At 60.4% G+C, this 7,957-nt stretch overlaps 1 protein-coding gene across 1 annotated transcript in view; it reads left to right on the top strand.

The window, feature by feature from the left end:
* Positions 1–736: 736 nt before the first annotated feature.
* Positions 737–7,957, top strand: part of KCNJ12 (potassium inwardly rectifying channel subfamily J member 12) — a 32,882-nt gene continuing 25,661 nt past the window's right edge. Inside the window, exon 1 of the mRNA XM_075436720.1 lies at positions 737–1,810. The gene's annotated coding sequence lies outside the window, so the exon portion shown is untranslated. The remainder of the gene's footprint in view (positions 1,811–7,957) is intronic.

The raw sequence follows: 7,957 nt of genomic DNA, 5'->3' as shown, positions 1-7,957 counted from the left end.
TCACCCAAGGGGAGAGAGAGGGATCGCTGGTCCCAAACCCGGAGTGGGAGATGAAGAAGAGTGAGGAGAAGTCTGGGAAGGGGTGGGAGGCGATGCAAAAGGGACATGGGGTGTGTGGGCGAGGCAAACTCTTCATGTGCTGGGGGGCTTCATGGTCTTCATGTGACCTGCTGACTGCATGACAGCCAAGCTGAGCAGTGTCAGGCTTTGCTGCCGAGCCTGGAGGTCTCCTGGCTGCGATTTTTTTTGAACAAAGCCCGCGAATCCCCAAATAAGGAGCAGGCAGCCGCCCTGGGATCTTGCGGGTGACGGAGTGCGGAGGAAGTCTAGCAAAAATTACAGATGGTGGCTGGTTCGCGTCTCGCTCTGGCTGGAAGCCAGCCGGGGTTGTGAGCCCACTGCAGCATCCCTCTGCCGCCCGCTCCCCTCCGCGGCGGGGAAAAGGCTGCCGGAGCAGGGTTTCGCTTCGACCCTCTCCAAAAAGGCCTCGCTGTTATAAGGACAGGGTGACCTGGAGACACCCAAAGCCTCCCAAACGGCTTAAAATAACGCTCACCACCAAGAAACAAACTTGGACTCCAATCAATCTTAAATAAATAAATAAATAAAAAATCCCCGCCTGCAATAAAAAGAAGTGGCTTCAATTCCCAGCCCTCCCTCTGCCCCCGGCTCCTCTCCGCACACGCAGACCCTGCCCCTTAAACCAGCCAAAAGTGGAGCGAAGCCTCCGGGGACGCGGTACCCGCCATCGATTTTTCATGGAAGGCGCCCAGAAAGGATGGTGATGGACTGTGGGGCCGCAACCCCCCGACCGCAGCAGCCGGTGCGGGGGAGCTGAGATGGATCCATCGGGAAAGGGTCGTTTCTTCGTCGTGGCTGTGGCTGTCGGAATCGGGCTTGAAAAAGCAAGCGGAAGCCATCAAGGTGGAGGAGAGGAAGCGAGGAAGAAGAAGGGCCGAAGGACTCGGGCGAAGCAGCCATTAGGAAAGTGCTGATGCAGAGGTTCACTTGTGTCTACGGGCAGAGTTGGAGTAGTTGCTGTTCACGGACAAAGGCGGTAGGAGGGAGTGGAGCTTTGTAGAAGCCGGAGCCTGTCTCACTGGGTGTCTGTGTTTCATTCCCTGTCAAAAGGCTGGGAGCTGGGGGGGGGAAAGCAGGGAAGCGGCAAGCTGCAGCGCTCGCTCAGGATCAGATAGCGAGAAAACCAAGAGCGGAGAGAGAAAAAAAAAAAAAGAAAACCAACCCACATCAACCAACCCACCCACCCACCCTCCACGCTGAGGCTGAAGCAGGCAGGTCCCTGCCAACTCCACAGCGCGCAGCGAGCAGGGAAGAAGTCCACCCTCCCCGGGCAGGAGCGGAGTTGAGCCCGAAGGATATTTGATGACACTTTGGCGACGATGGGTCCCCCAGCATCTTCCAGAGCCCATTTGAGGGTGAAGGCTCTGAAAGCGCAGAGGGAGTTTGAAGCTAAATTCACCTGAGTCTGGATCTCTTGGTCACTGGGATTTATCTTTTTTTTTTCTTTTTTTTCTCTAGGGGGTGGCAGGGGGAAAACGACCCAAGAAAAGAGTGGGTTGTGCTTTTTTAAATCTCCCTCTTTTTTTTTTTTTTTTGGTGTTTAAATCTTTTGCAAGAAGAGATATATTTTTTTTCCCTGTGGTTGGAATGGAGGGGTTGGGTCTGTGCCTAAGAAGCAGCAGCCGAACGTCAGTTCTGGGAGAAACCCGAGTGGATCTGGGGTCCCTCGCCAGCTAACTCTCCGGGACCCGCAGCCCCACGGCCGGGGGGGGGCTGGATGCAGTGAGAGGTAAGTGATGGCTCGGGCGTCTGCCGGCTCCTCTGCTCCTCCAGCTCCGTCTTAATCCCAAGTCAGAGGCAAAAACAGCAGTCTCATAGTGAGTCAATCACTTCCACCTATTGCAGCCCTAATGGAGAAATAAGACGGGGAAGTTTCGCAGCGGCAGCCTCGCCGGTGAAGTTGCCCCCCCTCACCTCCTGGCCCTCACCCCCGTGCCCGAAACGCCAGATCTGGGAGGGGGGGAAGGATTTTGGAAAGCTGACCGCCGTCGCCGTGCCGATGCCATGGGCCCCCTCGCTCCGTGGCCATTGCCGAGGGTTTGCCGCTGCCTTTTGGGGAGCACCAGTGCTTCAGGGCTCCCGCTCGCCTCCGCTCGCTCCCCCCGGCCAGCGGGCTTTCTCGGCCAAAACTTTCGCACGCCGGCTTCTTTTTGGCAATGCCCGTGCGGGGTCATGCCCCCATGCATGGGCACACATGTGGATGCACGCGCGTGTGCAACGCACGCTCGTGTGTCCCCCCTGATCCCCAGCTGCCGGTGCGGGGAGCACGCCTGGGGTGAGCCGGGAGATTGGGGGGGGGGGGGTGTGTGCGTCGAAGGCAAACTGCAAAGCGCAGGGGGGGAAAAAAAAGCAAAGCAAGCCGACAACGACAGCAGCAGCAGCAGCATAATTGCATCACTGTAATAGTATCGGCGCGGAGAGCGAGCCAGGCTAGTAAAATTGTCCAGAAAATGAGCTGTGCGAAAGTGCCTCCAGTGAGCAGCACCTGCATGCCTTCTCCGGGCGCTGGAGGCTGTTTGTATTTTTAGAAGCCTCTCTTAATTATAGAGCGAAGAGTGTTGGAGGGAAAATGGTGTGTATTTAGCAGCATTCGTTCCCAGACCGTTTTGCAGCGAATATCAAAATCACCAAATGGGGGTTTCTCTCCCCCTCCCTCGTGATTTTGAACCACCTGTTTTGCGGTGCTGTCAGCAGACGAGGGCTGGATTTTTTTTCTTTGCTTGTTCTTAGAAAGCGTGGCGATGACTTTGCTGGCGTGCGAGAAGGATGGGAAGCCATCCCGTTGCCTTCCCATGGCCCCCTCTGCACCCCACATGGACCCCAGTCTCACAAAGGGCTGCGAGACCCCCAGCTCCCAGGGTGGGGGTGATGCCGGGAACTCGCGTGCGGGTGCCTGGTCTCCCGCAGGCACTGAAGAGCTGGGGATGTTTTACAGCTCACTGCGAAAAAAAAAACCAAACCCAAACCCTGCAACAACTTGTTTTGCTGCTATAAAGCTCCTTCCCCTCGTCCCCTTCTCTCCGCTCGCAAAACTTTCTGGGGCCTTTTGTTGTGAACAGCAGGTGAAATTCCCTTTGTGCGAGCACAAAGTGACGAAGACACCAGAAAATGGTGAAAACAAGACTAAAAAAAAAAATAATTAAAAAATCCTCGCCTGCTCCTTTCAGGCCTGGAATAACAGCGAGGGTTCCCATCCGCACCAGACAGGCTCAGTAAAACTCTGGCTTTGCTGGCGAAGGCACCCGAAAGGCCACTTTATTCCTTGCCCCTGATCTGCGACACACTTTGGAATCCTGCATTGCCTCCGCCGCTCTTCACCCGAAAGAGTTGCTTTACCTACAAAGTCAAGGTGGATTTTTTTCTGAGCCCTGAAATGACCCCGGGGGATGCGGTGAATCCCCCGGGACCGGCCGGGGTGGGATGGTGGTGTTCCCCCCGGTGCCGCGGTGCTCCGTGATGCTCCGGGCACGGCCGCGGCTCGCCGTGGGTTTCCCTTCCTCTCCCCACCGGCCGGCCAAGGCTGCAGGGGCTGCTTCACCGGCAGCGTGGTGGGAACTGTTCCCCACTGCAGTTAAACTTCGGAGGAGCTGTCGGGGGAACAGCGTGGCGAGCTCAAACCCGGCATTTTCTTCCCAGTTGGCACCGGGTTTTAGGGTGTAAATGTGTGAAAGAGGCAGGAGCCTCACCCAGCCTCTGTGCGGGTGGCAAAGAGGAAAGGGTTGGCAGTTTTGGGGCCGGGGTCTCTAGAAAGAGCGGGAGCACCGTCGCGACGAGGGGTTGTTGGGGGGACGGATCTGTCCCCCTCTCCCATCACCGCTCAGGTGCGTGGCACGCAGAGCGGGCACCTTATGTAAGGAGTGAGGGCTGCGTCGTGCCCCGGCCATGCTGTGCCGTCCTGCTCTGCCACTGCCAGGCCCCGTGTGGCCTCAGCCCTTAGCCCCCGTTTCTGGGTGTCCCCTCCTGGTGCAGGCACTGTTGTATCACTGCAGGGGGAGAACAATCCCCGCCCCCCCCCCCCCCCCCCCCAACGGCCCGGGGGGGCCGGGCTGGTGAATGGCTCCAAGCCCAGGGGGTTTTCCATGTTTTCTGCAGAGTTTATGGTTTATCTTTCCTGGCACCTGTTCCGGGGTCCCCAGCCCTGGAGAGGTGGCACCAGGACTCAAGCCCCTTTCTAGGCTCTTCTGCGCCGCTTGGTTAAGGTCCAGCCCGGTTTGGGTTTGACAGCGCAGGGCGAGGGCTGGCTCTCGCGGACGAGAAGGGAGAAACCAGCCCAGCTTGCACCCGTTCCTCCTGCTGCCGACTCGCTGCAGGAGCTGAGAGTTGTTCTCCAAGCGTGGGGATACAGGCTGGCAAAGGACCTATGTCCCTGTCCCAGGTCATGAACGTGTCCCTTCATCCCCTCTGCGGGCTCCCGGGTGCCCCAGCACCCACCCGTCCAACTGCCTGACACCCAGTGTGCCTGAAATGGAGGAAAGGAGGGGAAAAAAGACCATGAAGGGGCTCAGAGAGCCCCTGTGCCCCAGGGAGTGGAGCACAGAGGGTGCCTTGCCACCCCAACCCAATCTAACTTCTGAGTTGGGGTGGGAAGGAGAAAGGTGGTAGTGGGGTGGCAGGCGGCTGGGAGGGTCCCAGTGCTGTCCCCACAGCTCTGGGTGACTGTGGGCCTGTCACCGCCCTGGGACATGCACCCCTTTCGCTGCTACTGGCTCATTCCTAGATTGTTCCCTTGTCCTGGCTTGGTCCTTTGGTCCCAGCTCACTCCCTCGTTCCCAGCTTGCGGCGAGGAAGGACTGCCGGTGGGCGACGTTTCTTTGCAAAGCTCTTTCAGATTCCCCCGTTGGACTTCTGAAGCATCTGGTATCACTATCTCAGCGTCATTATGAATTAATTAACATTAATTCCCTGTTCTGGTATCTCCTATTGCTGGGAGACTTAGCCTGGGCTTTTTTTTTTCCCCCCACCCCCAAACAGAAATGGCCAGATCCTGACTACGCCTGGCAGAAAGCCGGAGAGAAGCCACGTGGTTCGGGGGGCCCATGGGCTCCCCATCTCTGTCCCCATCCCATGCCGTGACAGGGGATGCTGCCAGCCCCTGCCCATCCGTTAGCCAAGGTAGGACTTGGTCCTGGGGGAGCCCCGGTGCTGCCAGCGCTGCCTGCCCGCTCGCCGTGCCACCAGCACCGGGCACGGGTGCTTTGCAGATGGGTGATGCTGGGGCTGACCCGTGCGGGAAGGATCTCCCTTTTAGCTCCGGGAAGCCCTGATCCTGGCTCCCCATCCTGCGCTGGAGGCACCAGGGATGATCTCCTCCGGGATGCTGACCCGGGTATGCTAATGCCAGGGATGCTCTTCCCAGGAATGATGATCCCAAGGAGGATGACCACAGGAATGCTGTCCCAGGGATGCTAACGCCAGGGATGCTGTTCCCAGGAATGATGATCCCAAGGAGGATGATCACAGGGATGCTGTCCCAGGGATGCTGAGCCCAAGAAGGCTCTCCCCAGGGATGCTGCCCCTCTGGAGATGCAGGGATGGGGATGTAGCCATCACGGGAGGATGCAGGCTGGGAGAGAGGCCGGGATCCTTTGCCTGGCAGCGTTCATCCCGCTCCGTGAGTCACCACGAGGGAGGCACAACCCAGGGGTTGCAGCCTGGCCACCCGGCTCTGTCCCTGCGCTCTCACTTGCATGGCTGAGCCCTGGTAAAGTTGTGGCTGAGGGCTCCAGAAGGACTCAGTGGGACGTGGGTGCAGCACCCACCACCTCCCAGCCCTGTCCCACCCCATCGCCCATCCCACTCCGTGCCCCAAAGCAACACAACCCTCCCGCACACTTCTGTCCCCCCGCTTCTGCCCCCCCCCCCCCCATGTGCCCCATGGCAAGGCCACAGCAACCCCCAGGGCCACCCCAAGCCCCCCTGCACCCCTTGAAGTGTGGGCTGAGTCAGTGGGGGGTCCCCCCCATGCTCCACGAGCCCCGGGGCTGGGGCAGGGTGGGGGTGGCAGCCCCTGGGTGGGCTGGGGGACAACTCCGGTGTCCTACATCCCCTGAGCCTGGCTCGGGCTTATGTAACGGCCGTGCTGCAGTCTGCTCTGCTCAGCCGCCAGTGCCACCGGCAGAGCTGCAGCGCGGAGCCCATCGCCCTGGATATCTGCTTTTTGGGGAGAGCGGGGAGGGAGGGGGACACTTGGGGGGTAGGCGAGCCCCAGGGGGTGGGCAGGACCTGGAAGGGGTGGCTGGCAGGGCTGGCTGGGCACGAGGACCAGGGTGTCTGCCCCCAGCCCCATCCGTCTGGTGACCTTGGGAGCCGAAATCCCACCTGGGTAGCAGCACCCTGCGGAAGGAGGGGCTGGGGAGGGGGAGAGCAAAGCAAACCCTGCCCCGGTCCTGAGGGAGGGGTCAGGTTAGAGACCCTGCTGGCATCCTCTGCCAGGCATGCTCCCATCTCTACCCTCCCCGGAGAGCATAGCCCTACTGTGCAGATGGGGAAACTGAGGCAGGGGGCTGTGACTGCCCGTGGGGAGCAGGTACCAGGGTCCCTCTGGATGGGAAGGAGGACATGGGACATTGCCAGCCCCTCGCATAACCCCGGGCTGAAGACGCCCTGGTCCCTGCCTCCGGAGCCAGTGTCCCCTCTTGGATCTGGCACACGGGCGCAGGGACCTGCTGGTGCTCGGTCCAGTGAGCTGCAGCTCTGGAGCTTGTTGCTCATGTCAAGACTCGGTGTCATGGGGCAGGGGGGGACAGCAGGCTGGCCACAGAACCCTTCCTGCCCCCAGCTGAGTCCTTCAGGGTGTCAGAGGGGGTGCCTGGGGGAGAGACCTTGCTGCCAGGTCGTGTTGAGGCTGGGGTCTCCTGGGGGGCTAGCACGTCACCGTGCCTGATGGCTGCCGAATGCTGGGGTGCGCTCAGGAGCTTTCCCCACACCAGCATCCACCAGGAGCCCGAGGGCTGTGGGTGGGCTCAGGGTGCCGGTGGCAACCCTGGGGGGTTAGAGGTGGTGCTCACTGAGTGTCCCCCTCCTGCTGAAATGTCATCGTGGCTCTGCTCCGGCACGGCTCTGCTCCAGCATGGCTCGCCGGAGGCAGGAGGAGGGTTTGTGACTGGAGGCATGCAGGGGCCAGGCTCTGTCCCAGCAGTCACCCAGCTCTGTGGGGACCTGGTGGGTCCCTGTTTCACCCCATGGGTGCGGGTCACCCGGTGCCACCGGCAGCTGGGCTGCAGCTCCATGGTGTCTCATGGCATGTCGAGGTGGCCTCAGTGGGGGCAGATGCCACCACCTATGGGTGCCATCCCCCTGCAGGGCACCTGGCAGGGCACTGTGGGCATCACCACAGTGCTGCAGGAACCCCCACTATGACCCCAGTGTGAAAAGGTGGTGTCACCCACCGGTGAGAGCCAGGACTCCCCACAGGGACCAAGTACCTGAGACCCCCACCTCCCTCTCCCCCCTTTGCCCCCCGTTCCCAGACTCAGCTCGTGTTTCTCCCAGGGCTCGGTGGGACAAAGCCCAGCTGACCCCAAGCATGCCACCGAGCCCACTGCCCTCCCCGGCCAGCCCCAGTGCCAGTGGTGCATGGCACAAGGACCCTGCACCCCGAAGCTGGGGGGAACCAAGGACGCCAGTGAGCTCATCCCTCCTGCCCGGGCTGGGAAAATCATTGCATTGTGCTCGCTGCAAGAGGCTCAAAGGCCTTTGGTTCCCTTTTAGGACGTGTCTGGAAAGGAGCCACCGAAACAAATGCCAGGAAAAATAAGCTTTCAGGAGCAGCTACTTTCTTCGTGGGTTTGGAGGGATCCAAATGTGGATCCCTCGCCTCGGGGAGCCCTTTGAGGACCCTCCTGGGGCTCAGATTGCAGGCATAAACCTCCCTCAG

The sequence above is a fragment of the Opisthocomus hoazin genome, chromosome 15, assembly GCF_030867145.1.
Source record: "Opisthocomus hoazin isolate bOpiHoa1 chromosome 15, bOpiHoa1.hap1, whole genome shotgun sequence".
NCBI lineage: Eukaryota > Metazoa > Chordata > Aves > Opisthocomiformes > Opisthocomidae > Opisthocomus > Opisthocomus hoazin.
Note: the sequence above shows the minus strand (reverse complement) of the source record. Positions and strands in the feature narration are given on the sequence as shown.